Source organism: Chinchilla lanigera, unplaced genomic scaffold (assembly GCF_000276665.1).
Source record: "Chinchilla lanigera isolate Chin_1 unplaced genomic scaffold, ChiLan1.0 scaffold00026, whole genome shotgun sequence".
NCBI lineage: Eukaryota > Metazoa > Chordata > Mammalia > Rodentia > Chinchillidae > Chinchilla > Chinchilla lanigera.
In genome coordinates, this window is record NW_004955427.1 from 18,921,974 (window position 1) to 18,935,889 (window position 13,916).

Consider the following 13,916-nt stretch of genomic DNA (forward strand, 5'->3'; position numbering starts at 1 on the left):
CAGGGTCAGGGATATAACTCAGTGGCACAAGCGCCTGCCTGGCAAGTGCAAGGTCCTGAGTTCGATTCCCAACACAAAGAAAAAAAACCCTGAAGTATAAATAATTTAAAGAGCAAAATAAAAAAAATAATGACAGGAAACAAGAAGGTAGACACTTTGCAAATGAGAAGGGCATCTAGAGGTGGAGTGAGGGACCTGAGAGAGGAGCAGAAAGGGAAGTAAAAAGGATGAAGATGAGATATGTACAGGTACAAACTCCCTGGGATAAATGTATTCATTATGTATTGCAAATATGTACTAATAAAAAATTTAAATAAATTAAAACTTATGAATAAAATAGCCATATAGTGGAAATATCATTCAGCAATAGAAAGGACCAAAGTACAGATACACGATTGTGACGTGGATGAGCCTAGGAAATATTGTGCTAAGTAAAAGAAGCCAGACACAAAAGCCACGTATTAGAAGATGTTACGTATATTACATGGCCAGCACAGGAAAATCCACAGAGACAGAGGTCGGGCAGTGGCTGTCAGGGGCCAGGATGACGAATCACTCCTACTAAGGGAGTGGCTGCTACAGCCTGTGAAGCGTCTCTGCAGGATGAGGAGAATGTTCTGGGGTTGGTGGTGACGACTGCACAGTGCTACATAGTCTAAGCACTAGATCATTTGCTCTACTTCAAAAGGGTGGTGACTTTACAGTACACAAATTACATGCAAACAGATTTATTTTTATTTAAAAATATGGAGTTTCATGATTTTTAGGTTTCCCCCTATCAGAGAAGAGGAAGGAAAATAGCTGTGAAACTCAGAAACAGGAATATCTGGGATCCAGGGTGATTATCTTCCTGTTTCCCTCACTCTTTATAAATTCTCTTTTCATTCTTTGGTTCCTTAAAATGCTGTTTTAAAAATAAATCTCCTGCTATTTCTTGGCTAGGACTCATTCTGTTTTAGTCTTCCCCTCTTCTCTACCTATTTTCTTTTGCTCTTATGTAATTAACCTCTGTTTTAACTCTTCAAATGCAGCCAACCTTGTAAGCTGAGAGTACACTCGTGTAACTAAGTCTATGGGTGTTTTTACGTACATTTGTGCCTAACTATACTCGTTTGCATAGCAGTGAGGACAAGCATGCTTCAAAGTGACTCTGTGCCCATACATGAATTTTCATGTCAAATACTTAATTGGGGCATCGGGGGTGTCACTCACTGGTACAGTGCTTGCCTCACAGGCCTCAGGCCCTGAGTTTGATCACCAACACCACAGATTTTAAAACTTTCTTAGCTGGAAACATTGTAAGGATAAAACTCAGAGAAAATCATGGTTTTTATGAATGGCAAGCAATACACCAGTGTACCGGTGCTTTTTTAGGCTGTCAAAAGACCTTTCATTTTTCTGGTATTACTGGCAGCATTTGTAACAAACAGATGGAGACTGCTAGGGCAGCCTGTTATTATGAATATCTATGATCACAGTCGGCTCAGTTATGCTGTCTGCCTCATTCGGTAATTCAGATTTTTAAATGAAAAATCTTCCTCAAATTCCATGAAAATACAAAAAGAAGGAAATTCACTCTAATACTCAAGGCTGGAGGGAATAAGACTAAAGATGGTTATGATTTCTGAAAACAGAAAGTGGGTGAGACAGTAATGATAGCTATCGGGAGCAGAAGCCACACCTGAGATTCCCCCAAAGGCAGTTAAGTGGAGGAGAAGATGCTCCTCCAGGCGGAGCCCCAGAAAGTTCCCAGCTCACTGTTAGCCAATACAGAGGGAAGGAATGAGCTGTGTGTAACTAAGGACACCTCTTTTCTAATGACCTTTGTAACTGTTACAGTCATCACCACCACAGCCGCACCTGATCCTCACCAAAACTGCCCCACCTACAAAATCACTATGGAGACAAGTCATACTCCAGAAATGACACTGGACCTGCAGAACCGCATATGGAAGATTTGTGACAATTTTCATATGAAAATAGTGGGGATAATTGTCCAACCGCACATTAGTCAAATAAATTGTGGCACATCCATGCAAGGAAATTCTATCCATGCAATTAATGTTGCTATTATTATCGCTTCATTATTTGGATGAGTATAATTGGATCTATCCCACATCACATAACAATATTCATATATAAATATATGTTCATAGAGATATATATGTCAAATAGACAAAGAGACAGATTTAAAAGCATACAGGAGTAGAAAAAGATCAGGAGACTATGAAATCTTGAATTGGAAACTTTCCTAAGCACAATGCTAAGAGCAGAGATCATTAAGGGAAATACACACATCAAAAACCAAAAGTAGCATGGAAAAAAAGTTAAGAAGAAGATAAATGGTTAACTAAGAATAGTAGGTGCAATACACATGGTATCCTAGTATCCCAAATATCTAACAAGTTCCTACAGATCAATTTTTCACACTGTACATATTCCCAGTTCAAAAGGACCAAGAACATGAATAAGAACTTATTAAAGAAAAGATGTAACGAAGTAAAGAAACAGAATAAAACAAATTAGATATTGATTAATAGTTTTAATAGACAGTTTTTTAAAAGATATTACAGAAGACTGTAAAGAGTATCATTCCAAATATGTGAGGAGGAAAGGCAGAGAAAAACTATAGGAAATACTGTGAAGGTAAGGCTTTCTGCCTATTATACTCATGCTAGAACGGCAGTTCCTGAACCGGGGGTTGGACACCAGTATGATCACTGTATTTATCACTGGGGAAGGAAATACAGGTATCTACTCCATACAATGAATATGCATTTATTTTCTTAGCAGAATACAATAATGGATATTACATTTAAAGCAGAGAACACCTTAGGACATTATTTCAAAATATATAACTGGCACCTTTGTCACACTTTTGGCTCTTTTCGAGCATTACTTAATTTAGTGATTTTTTTTCCAGGACTGAGTAGAACTAATTCACTTTAAACTTTCCAAATCAGAAATTTATTTATCTTTTCAAAACTATGCCAGTTTGTTAGAGTAAGGCAGCAAGAACAAAGAATGAAAGACAACAAGTAATACCAGATTTTGCTTCCTTTTACAACAGAAATACACAACAAGGTGATGTGAGGGAGTGACTGGAGTCGACAGCACACGGTATCTTAGGTCCTTCAGAACACCTGGGGGCATTTAGGAGAAGCCCTAGAGGCAGGGAGAGCAGAGTTCTCCATCACTGAGGCTCAGCCCTGGCAGCTGGGGAAGAAATGGATTTCCACTGGAGAGAACAACTAATGTGCAACCCATGTGGCTGAATTACAAAGAGGATAAAACAGTACCTAGTGAATTCGGAGGTGAATATTGAGCAATTTGTAAGCCCCAGTGAGGCACTGGGACCTTATACTGAGTGCAAAGGGAACTTCTAAGCTGGTTAAAGACAGAACAACATCTAAAATATGCTCCTAAAATTCTCAGAACCTTTCAAATTAAAGCGTAGGTTTAAACTGCTCACAGAGTCTTCCACATCTAGTACTTAATAAGCAAAAACTTTTTAAACATAAAGGTCTATAAGCCAGATGTGGGGGTGCATGCATGCCTGTAATCCCAGCTCTGAAGGAGGCTGAGGTAGGAGGAATGCAAGCTCTAGTTTCACCTGGGCAACTTAGCAAGATCTTGTCTCAATATTAAAAACTGAAAAGGGCTGTGGGTGTAGCTCAGTGGCAGAGCACCACTGAGATTGAGCCCGTGTGTGTGTGTGTGTGTGTGTGTGTGTGTACGTGTGTGTGTATATATATAGAGAGAGAGAGACAGACAGACAGACAGACAGACTTGCTTCATCTTTCTTAATGTCTAACCAGGACATAGTGGAAATGAGGGAAGGTGCGGGGGCTAGCTCCTTCTGAGGAAGTACAGTTCCAGAGTTAGAACTGAGAGCTGGATCCAAGGGCTGGCATCTTCTGTGATGACTGGTCAGACCAAGGAAGGGACAGCAATGGAAGGAATAGCCAAAGAAACAGGAGAAGCACAAAGAGAATATGATACCATAGAAGCAATAAGAAGGAAATACAACAGGATGAATGGAGTGGTCTCCTGTATCAATTGCTGCTCAGTGACTGAATAAATGAAAACAAAGGAGTAGCTGCTGAATTTGGCAAAACAAGGGCTTGTAACTTGACAAGCAGTTTCAACGGAATGGTGAGGATAGAAGCAAGAATGAATTTGGTGTGTGATTTATAAAGTTCAATAGATAAAAAACAACTAGTTGCTTTGAAGAAGTGTAATCCTTCTAAGTACTGAGACCAGAGATGGTTTCTCTCGAGACCTCTTATACCCAGAATAGAAGGTCATATACAACATCCTCAACTCTATCTCTACAATAAATGCAAGTTTAACAGAAATGCATTTCAATAGTGGGTGCCAGAGGTATTACAGAGGGTTTTCTTTATTGGGTGAAACACCAGGCTGAAGTTTTATATTAATCCGTTTTCTCATCACTGAATCACAATACCTGACGCCCACAAGTTAAAGGAGAGGTTTGATTTGACTCACAGTTTGGAGGCATTCAGTTGACAGTTAGCTGGCTCCCATGCAGAGGCATCAAGGCGGGAGGACAGCTAAGATGTTTAATTTGTGGCAATTGGGAAGCAGAGCAGGGTACCGTGCCAGAGAGGAAGGGCAGAGGGACCAGATGTAAACACCAGTGCTATGCCTTCATAACCCACTCAGATACACCTATGAGTGTGCTGTACCAACAGTTCAGGTGGACCCCAAATCCAGGCAAGTTGATACTCCCCCCTAACCACCACAGTAATTATTTTATTGGAACATGGTTCTTCCATAAAATAATTACATATAATCATAAAGGATCAATGAAACAAAGTACAGTCCTTTCTGAGTGTAAGGGTCTGTTAATGCTAAGAAATCCTTTTCCTGGAAAAGATCTATACATGTCTTAAGAAGTCATCTTGTGGTGACCATAATCTAACATATAAACTAAATTAAGCATTTGTCATCTCTAGGAGCTAAAGGGAATGTGGGAATGCCAATTAATTTTGAATAAAGGACTAAAAGAGAAGACCCATGAATATTCTCTTTTAAAAAAAAACTAAGTTTACACATTTCAAGAAAGTTTATAAAGAAAATCAAGGACAACTGGAGAAAAAGTGATTTTTCAGAGGCCTTAGACAATTGGGCATGGGAGCACCTCAAGCGATGTTTGCAAGTCTGACTCCATCATTTCTAATAAAGAAGCTGAGCTTTGATCAGTAACCTGCTCTGCTCTTTAGGGAGCCTGACTTCCCTGGCTTTCTTTTTGTTGTTGTTGTTTTTTGTTTTTCTTCCAATACCAGGAATTGAACTCATGACCTTGAGCTTGCCAGGCAGGCGCTGTGCCGCTGAGCTAAATCCCCAGCCCTGGCTTTCTTACTCTAGCACAAATTTTGCAGAAAAAGGCTTCCCAGGTATCCCTGAAATAATATTCACTCTCTACTAAGTTAATTAAGCAGTTAATAGAAAAAAACACACTGATAACTTAAAATTTAATACCATTTTAAGAGTTACCAAACATCAACTATTCTCAAACAGTCAGAGTGCAGGCTGTGAGGTCAGGCCAATGGGAGTCTCGATCTCTGTAACTCTCTAACCACAGGCAGTGAATGTCATGGGTCTTCAGTTTCATCTGTAAGGTGGGGCAAGTAATAGAATATTCCTCACAGTGCTACAGTGAAGAGTACATGGGACTTTTAGTAAGTCTTCAGAATCTTGAGACGTCTTCTTCCTGAAAATGGTGACCATAAAAAGCAAGAGGCATTTAACACCCCTAATTTCCTAATACAGAAACTTCTAGATTGGGAGCCCCCACCATCTTGCCACACTTTGCACTGTAGTAGCCTCCCTTCCCCATAGGAAAGCACATTTGAGATGTGCAGTGTTCATGAAGAAAAACATTCCAGTGGTTTCTTGCTCCAAAGATGTGATGGAAAAGTTGGGGGCAATGTGTAAACCAATGTCTTTAGCCCAGTCAGACATCACATTATCTGTGAGTTACCATCATTTATCTAACCAGGCCTGGAGAGCCGAAGAGGAATGAGGTGTGGTGATGGACTCAGAGCTACCCCATGCAAGCCCTCTTCCAGGGAGCACTAGTTACCCCACTGTTGAGAGTACCGACAGCCTCCTGGCATCCATCAGACAGCAGGAGTTGCCTCAGCTCAAGAAGCTGCCTTTCCAGAATGACCCATATGCAAAGACAGATCATGGAGGGACTGGATGGAGAATGCTGACCAGCCATCTTCCTCCAGAAGTTCCGGGGTGGGGCGGTATCTGAGGCTATTCCACTTATACTGCAGCTTAAATCCCCTCTCCTTCTCATGGGATTCTATCTCAGCACACTCCCTGATAATATAGACACTGTACTAAACCCTGTCTCGGTGTCTGCTCTCAAAGAAACTACCTCATGACAGAAATGATTCTGACCCTGAGGAATTCCAAGTTTATTAATTAGAGCACCCAACAAATTCAAACACTGCTGCTCTAACCCATCCCTAACATGAGGTGAACAAGCCATAGAGCAATGTGCAGTGAAATATCACCCACCCATTAGAAGTAATATTCTTGGTGCTGAGTATGACACACAGTGGCTCCAGAAGGAAGGGAAGAGGAAGGCAGAAAAAGGAAGAGGGGAGCTGGACATCCCCAGGTAACCACTTGAGCCCCTCTTTGCCTGAGTTTCTCCCCATATGATTGTTTCCATATCTCTCACTCTTACTTAGTCTTTGGACCATCCATAGCATGAGCACCACGTGGGCAGTTACTCCTCCTGTACTATCTACCTCCAGCACCCCTGCTACAGCAGATGCGAGTTACAGAAACTAAAGCTGGATGAGACCCTAGGCGGCAGACTGGCACCAGCATCCCTAGGAGAAATGAGAAGTAACAGGCCTTTTCATATGCAAAGGCAGAAGCGATGATCAAACGACAGTAATGAAACAAATCTAATAAAAATAAAAGCAGAACCCTGAGGTTGTATTCTAGTGGTAAAGTCGTCTTAGGAGGAATCCAAAGAAGTAACGAGCCAAGCCCTGTCAAGGCACTTCCAAGGGTCAGAATCGCCAGCTCCGAAGCAGCTGCAAGCTGCTCACAGGGCTTCCTGCAACTCACTCTGCTCAGAGAGGCAGGTTCAGACAGCACCGGCTCAGCCCATGTGAGAAGCCTCCTCCCAATCACAGACCACTGGCCTCTGGACAGCAGGCTCAGGGAATTGCTGCAGGGTAGAAAAGCACCTTGGGCTGGCGAGGGCTGCAGACTGGGCTGGTGCAGCACCAGAAGGAAGAGGAGGAGGAGCGGCAGCTGTGAGTAGACTGATTTCATGCTTAGAGAGGCTGGCCGAGTGCTCGAAGGTTGGGTTGCTTTCCTGGGAGTGCAGCTAGCGGACTGCAAGGAAAAGAGGGAGACATTAACAGAATTTGTCACTTATAATTTAGGATGTTGCAGTTGCTCTGCTCGATCATACTCTGACCCATACAAATTGTTTTCTTAAAACCTTTGATGTCATTGTCCTGTACTCAGAACTGAGATTGAACTTCTGGGAGTGTTAGGTCTACTGATGCCAACCTTAAAATTTTCTCCACAGAAAGACCAAGAACCTTGAGGAAGCCCCCTGTACCCCTAATTAACTAACACATGGACAGACACCTTGATAGACACCCTCACTTCCTGGGTATGGAGCCAGAAAAGCAACAGAAAATGTAATGGTCATGTTCTTTCTTAATCACCGTCCTTTAGCCTGAGAGAGAGAAAGCTTCCAGATCTTGTCAGAAATTGTTTGGTCTTGCCAAGTCATAACGGGATTTATGGAGCAACTCACTGATGGTTCTTCTCCACAGAGTTCTGTGTAATAAATGTGCCAGTTGAAATAAGGCAACAAATTACCTTGATTTACACAATGTTTTTCTTGCATGATTTATTTTTACTCCACACCAGTTACTTGATTCATTATGCTCCACAGGTCCTAAACATGTTTTTGTTCTAACATTTTTACACAAAATAGTAAGTTTCTAATCATGCTAGAGTTATGTATAATTATATTTTGGTTTATGTTTGTAAGATTATACCCCCACTTCTAGCTAGCTTTAAAGATGTTTAAGGTATTTAAGAATTTGTGTTAATTTTAATGTCTTTTTCAAACTGATAATGATGTTTACTGACCATTTCTTGCCTGAGTAGAGGTGATGAGCTCAACAGGAAGAAACTCACTTGATTTTTTTAATATATTTTTCAGTTATATGTAACTGATTCTGTAGTTTTCAAACTTTGTGAGGAAATTGTTTTTTCTCTTCATTAACCATCCCAATGAGGAAATAATTTTCTAGTTTACTTTCTGCTTACAATACACTGATTTGCTTTCTGTTGTAATAGGTGGAAAACCAATTTATCTTTTTTTTCTTTTTTTTTTTCAATTTATTCTGGGAAGACTCACAGACTTTTAAACACAAAGCGGACCTTAGATACTGTTGAGTCGAGAAAAACAAATGAAATGTCAGAATTTCTTTTCTGTCTCCCCTGCTTGCATTCTTTCTTTCAGTTTGTGTTTTTATTAGTGTATATTTGCAGGACATGATGACTACATTCTTCATGGGGACTCGGTCCATGTACAAAACACAGCTCAAGGGTCTGGGGATTTAGCTCAGTGGCACAGTGCCTGCCTGGCAAGCGTGAGGTCGTGAGTTCAATTCCCGGTACCAGAAAAAAAAAAAAAAAAAAACCACACAGCTCATTTTTTTTATCCCCTTCGCCTCCCCTTATCCCCACTCCCTCCACCTCCTGGCCCTCTTCCCATTTGAAAAACCATCCATCTCCCTGCCTCCTGTTATCTTTTATTTTGCTTCTTATTTATACTTTGGGCTTCTCATGTAAGAAAAACCATGCGGTATTTAAGCTTGTGTGCCTGATTTACTTCACGTAACATTAGGGATTCAAGGTGCGTTGGTTTTCCCACAAATGACTCAAGTTTCTCTTTCTCTACGGCGAACACCAGTGAGCCCTAGACTGCTGTACCCTGCTCCGGAATCTAGGCCTGAGGGCCATGCAGGTTACTCACAAACCTGACGGGCACCACAGCTTCACTGGGACAGAGAACACATCACAAGGAGGTGCCCTGACCTAACCTCCCCGCAGTGTCCCCACCGTGTTCCTGCCCAGGGCTGTGCTCCCCGCTGGCACTGCCCACGCTTGTGAGCATCCCGCCCACTGCACACCTAGTCCGTGATTTCCCATGGTGGGTGACTGTGATCATCACAGGGAACCTAGAACCTAGAGCGCTCTGTCATAGAATCTCCCGTGACTCTGGAAATGTTCTAGATGACGGCCACCACTACCGCATGCGGGTGGAAGGTGCCTGAAATGTGGCTAGAACGACCAAAGGACTGGATTTTGGCTTTTACTAAACTGAATTCATTTGACTTTAAATACCTTCACATAGCTACTAGTTACCATATTGGTCCTTGCAGGTAGAGAGTTTTAAAGCAAAAAAATAAGCAAATATATAAATAAAGCTGGTGGGACCTGGGACATGTGAGTGTCTCAGCCATGAGAATAAACTCTCTTTCCATCCTCATCGGGGACCCATCCCACCCTAAACTTAAACTGACATCAATTGTCTGATCTAAAATCTCCACACCCATCTTTCGTCGTACAACTGTCTGCCCTCATCCTCCGCTTCAGGCTCAGAGCTAAGGAAGCAGCATAATATGTTTCTTATTTCTTCCTCTCCCATTTATCGTTTTGTTGTTGTTAATTCAGATTTCTCTGGCATGAGTAGACTTTGAGGTGTGGGTGTGTTCTCTAAGTGCGCAAAAAAAAAAAAAAAAAAAGATAACTTGGGTAAGGACAAGAGGTAATGAACCTGAAGAGGTGATCTCATGCTTGGTGGGGGGAGTCTTGCTTCTTTTCTCTTCTGCTTTGAAAAGTGGTTTGTTTAGTGAGCAATTGTTTTGAGACCTATTCAATGTGTCTGGAAACATCAGCGTTCTGGATATGAGTAATTTTTATAAGAAAACAAACTGAATGAATGCACAAGGAAAAAGAAAAAAGAAAAAAGTAAATCTCTCTAGCCTTAAAAAAATTCTGCACTTGTCAAAGCAAAGAAACTCCCAAGGTGTTGAGCAATCTGAGTACATCGTCACGGTGCCAGGTCAGGGGAAGATTTTTCCACAAGGTGGGGCTCCCATGGAAAGCATTTAGGGTGAACTGCCCTCTTTGGTCTGCAGCAATCTGACACCTAAAGTGGACAGTCACGTCTCTGCTCTAGGCCTGCTGCCAGTTCTCACTTTTTAAGTCCTCCTTATCCCATCGGTCCCCTTTCCAGCCCAGCCAGGTAAAGGTAGCTCTGCATTACATACCAAAAGACAATTTCAGAAGAACTTGCATTTGAAACAGCCCCTAGTACTGTGGGCTAAGAGAAGCGCAGGAAGGAGAAAGGATCACATCACTAAGAGTCCGTCTCCACTCACGGACAGGGACAGTAGTTAAAGCAGAGGCCTGACCACAGGTCCTCTCTCCCTCCCCTCCCTTCCTCTCTTCTCCTCTGTAGCGAGAGCTGATGCCCTTTCATGCCATAGACAGGCATATGGCCAAAAATGACTCCAGGGTAAATGATACCTTAATTCCTCCCAAATTACCTATCTTCCTAGTAAAACAAAAGCTGCCAGAATGTGCTATTGACACTCAATCTTAAAATTTATCATTTTGCTTCTTAAATACAATGCTTCACCATATACTAATAAAAATTTAAGAACATGATTCTTTTGTCAAGGTGACTTTTTAAATGTATAGCCATCTGTTCCTTTGTGGGTCTGGAGTAACTTTAAATGAATTTGGGTAAAGAAGAGAGGTAATAAAGTATCAGGCTAGGCTAACGATGGCAGAGGCTAATGACACAGGAGAAAAACCAAACAGCGTATCCTCCAAATAGGACCTGGCTTTACTCCCCTGGAGAAATACTTGCTCAAAACGGGGGGCAGGGGGAGTCGGAAGGAAGGAAGGGTAATTCTGGACAAGGGCAGTTTTTAAGCAGAGGAGTAATATAAAACCAGAGTCCAGAGTTCTGCTTCAGGACAGTAGATCTCAAGACTGATTAAATGGTTGGCAATTAAAAGTCTTGTTTGCTGGGTGTGGTGGCACACACTTGTAATCCCACCATTCAGGAGGCTGAGGCAGGAGGATCCCCATGAGTTTGAGGCCAGCCTGGGCTATATAATGAATTCAAGGCCAGTCAGAACTATACAGTGAGACCTGTCTCAAAAAAAAAAAAAAAAAACTCTTGTTTATGGAACACTACAAAGTATAGGTATGCCAAATTTAAAATAAGATCATTATACATTTATAGCATACATTTGTAGGATAAACCAGATCCTAGGATACATAGCACTTCAACTTTAAGAGAAAATTATGAGAGAAAAATGCTTAAAATCACAAATTTTGATCAGAAGTTTTTCTTCAAATTAGGAAATGACTGGAATTATTCAGTTTTGCCCTTGAAACATATTGCCCTGTGGATTGAACTTCTGTGCTCTATAGGATTGTTTGAGAACTTCTACTTTTAAAAGTTCACTTGCAAAACTCTGTGAAGAATGGGAACACAAATTATTGGATTCATTAGAGCCAGAAGTTTGTGGCTGGCTGTGGGAATTAGAAGGAAGGAGTAAAATGGTCTCAGGACACATCAGAAAATAGTTTTCCTTCTATTAAAAATATAAACCCATCTAACTTAGGAGGGTGTATTAGGGTTTGCTACAGAAATACACATATATAATGCATATATAATATATAGTATACATATGTACACAATAATTATAATGTATATTGCACGTATGTGTGCATACATGGGGGGGAATTGATTTATCTTAAGGAATTGGCTCTTATGATTTTGGAGACTGGTATGTCTGAATCTCTACAGCAGGTCAATAGCCTGAAAGCTCAGGGAAGAGTTGATACTGCAGTCTTAAAACTGAATTCTGAAGGGTTGAGGGAGGAGAAAAGCAGCAAAAAAATAAAAAAAGAATTAACATGTGCTTTGTACTTGTACAAATCCTCCAGGATTAATGTTATCACTATGTACCGTAAACATGCACTAGTAAAAAAAGGCTAAAATCTGCGCTAAACTCAGACAAGTTTACATGTTGCTGTCCTGTAGCAGAACTGCTTCTTTTTCAGGACACATCATGTTTGATCTTAAGGCCTGCTGTTGATTGGAGGAGCCCCTTCACATGGTGGAAGGTATTCTACTGATATAAATGTTAATTACATATAAAAAACTAACTTAACAGCAATACAGAGACTGACAACCAACAAATAAATACACACAAACTGGGCACCAATCCTAGGCAAGCTGATGCATCTAACTAGCCCCTACAAGGTATGCATTAAGTACAGTGGTGCCTGAGTTCGCAAACTGAATTCTTCCCATGGCTCTGTTCACAAACCAAACTGAACAAGAACCAAATCAGATTTCCCCATAAGGTCAACATTGAACTTAACCATTGAATTGATTTGGCTGTCATCCAATTTGATTGGAGACCCTAATCGTGGAAAGAATTACGTTCATGAACCAAGGTACCACTGTACTTCCTGCTCAAGCTGGCCACAGCAGGCCCTAGAGAACAGTAGCTTACGTTCCATCTGCCTGTAGAAGAGCGCCCTATTGTTCCTGCCTTTTATCTTTCTCCAAACCTGTGTTTTTTCTGGAAAGGCCCATGAATTCACAGTGTCTTTTAATTTAAAAATACTACCAGTGTGGAAGTTTGTCTTTCTATTTTTTTTAACCTAAAAGAAGTTCATTAGTCTACAGGTCTGCACAAGCATTTGTTAGCCTTCATAGAAATCATGCTACCTTTCCTCTTGGGTACTAAGAATTTAGCCCATTCTAGTGCCCCTCTAGCTTGTGGGTGAGGGGAACAATCTCATTGTCTGTTTGTCAGGATCATTATCTAGGTGTCTTCCACTAAATTCAGGTCCCTTTGACAAAGAGACTATATAATGTCAACTGTCACCTTGTAACCAAGGCTCTTCAACCTCACTCTGAGTACCTACTAATTCCTTAGGTAACTGCCTTCTGAGCTTCATAACTTGCCTACCTTTCGCCCACTAGTTTTATTTTGGTTTTTTTTTTTCTTTGGTTTTTCTCCGGTACCAGGAACCGAACTCACAACCTTGTGCTTGCCAGGCAGGTACTTTTGCCGCTGAGCTAAATCCCCAGCCCCTCGCCCACTAGTTTTAGAACACTAGTTTCCAACCACTCTGTGTTCCACATCTACAAAGAAGTGAGCTAGGGAGGGGGCGCTGCATGACCCCAGGACCCCTACTCTTTTGTTTGTTTGGGTTTTTTTGTTTTGTTTTTCCGGTACTGGGAATTGAACTCACCACCTTGCACTTGCCAGGCAGGCGCTGCACCACTGAGCTAAATCCCCAGCCCCTCCTACTCTTTTTTTTTTTTTATTTTGAAGAAAATAGTACCCCCAAAAAAAGAACAATAGCAAAATATAGACAACACAAAGCAAGGACATTAAAAATGATACAGGGTTTCAAACCAAATGATAGAGATTAACAGTGGTTGTTATATTACGTATTGTTATCTTCAACGAAGTTGCTCAGATCACCAGATGTAAGAATAGAAGATTGATCAAATCATTAAAGGGAATAAGAAAATAATAATTTAAAAGAACATCAGAGACAATATGTAGTGTCACTAGGCAGGATTGTAGGAATTCACCAATGAATATTACACTGCAAATTGTTGTTGTCACGTAAGTTGCTCAGATTACCAGATAGAAACATGCAAAATTGGTCAAAATATTAAAAAAAAACTTTTAAACATTAACTGTTCCCCTCAGCAAACCATCAGACACCAACAGAACAGTTTCAGCCAAAGAAGCACCATTTTGATCTGCTTTTAATATCAG

At 41.0% G+C, this 13,916-nt stretch overlaps 2 protein-coding genes across 6 annotated transcripts in view; both read left to right on the plus strand.

Moving 5' to 3' along the window:
* The window catches only part of LOC102014588 (chromosome unknown open reading frame, human C3orf30), a 24,265-nt gene extending 16,396 nt beyond the window's left edge, over window positions 1-7,869 (plus strand). For 2 of the 4 annotated variants that reach the window (XM_005386430.1, XM_005386429.1), the window contains one exon: window positions 1,840-2,038. The gene's annotated coding sequence lies outside the window, so the exon portion shown is untranslated. Of the gene's footprint in view, window positions 1-1,839; window positions 2,039-3,070; window positions 3,137-7,591 lie in introns of those variants that run through there. The other 2 variants (XM_005386431.1, XM_005386432.2) reach the window with 2 other exon arrangements.
* Window positions 7,152-13,916, plus strand: part of Upk1b (uroplakin 1B) — a 30,621-nt gene continuing 23,856 nt past the window's right edge. Inside the window, exon 1 of one of the 2 annotated variants that reach the window (XM_005386428.2) lies at window positions 7,152-7,310. The gene's annotated coding sequence lies outside the window, so the exon portion shown is untranslated. The remainder of the gene's footprint in view (window positions 7,311-13,916) is intronic. The other variant, XM_005386427.2, reaches the window with a different exon arrangement.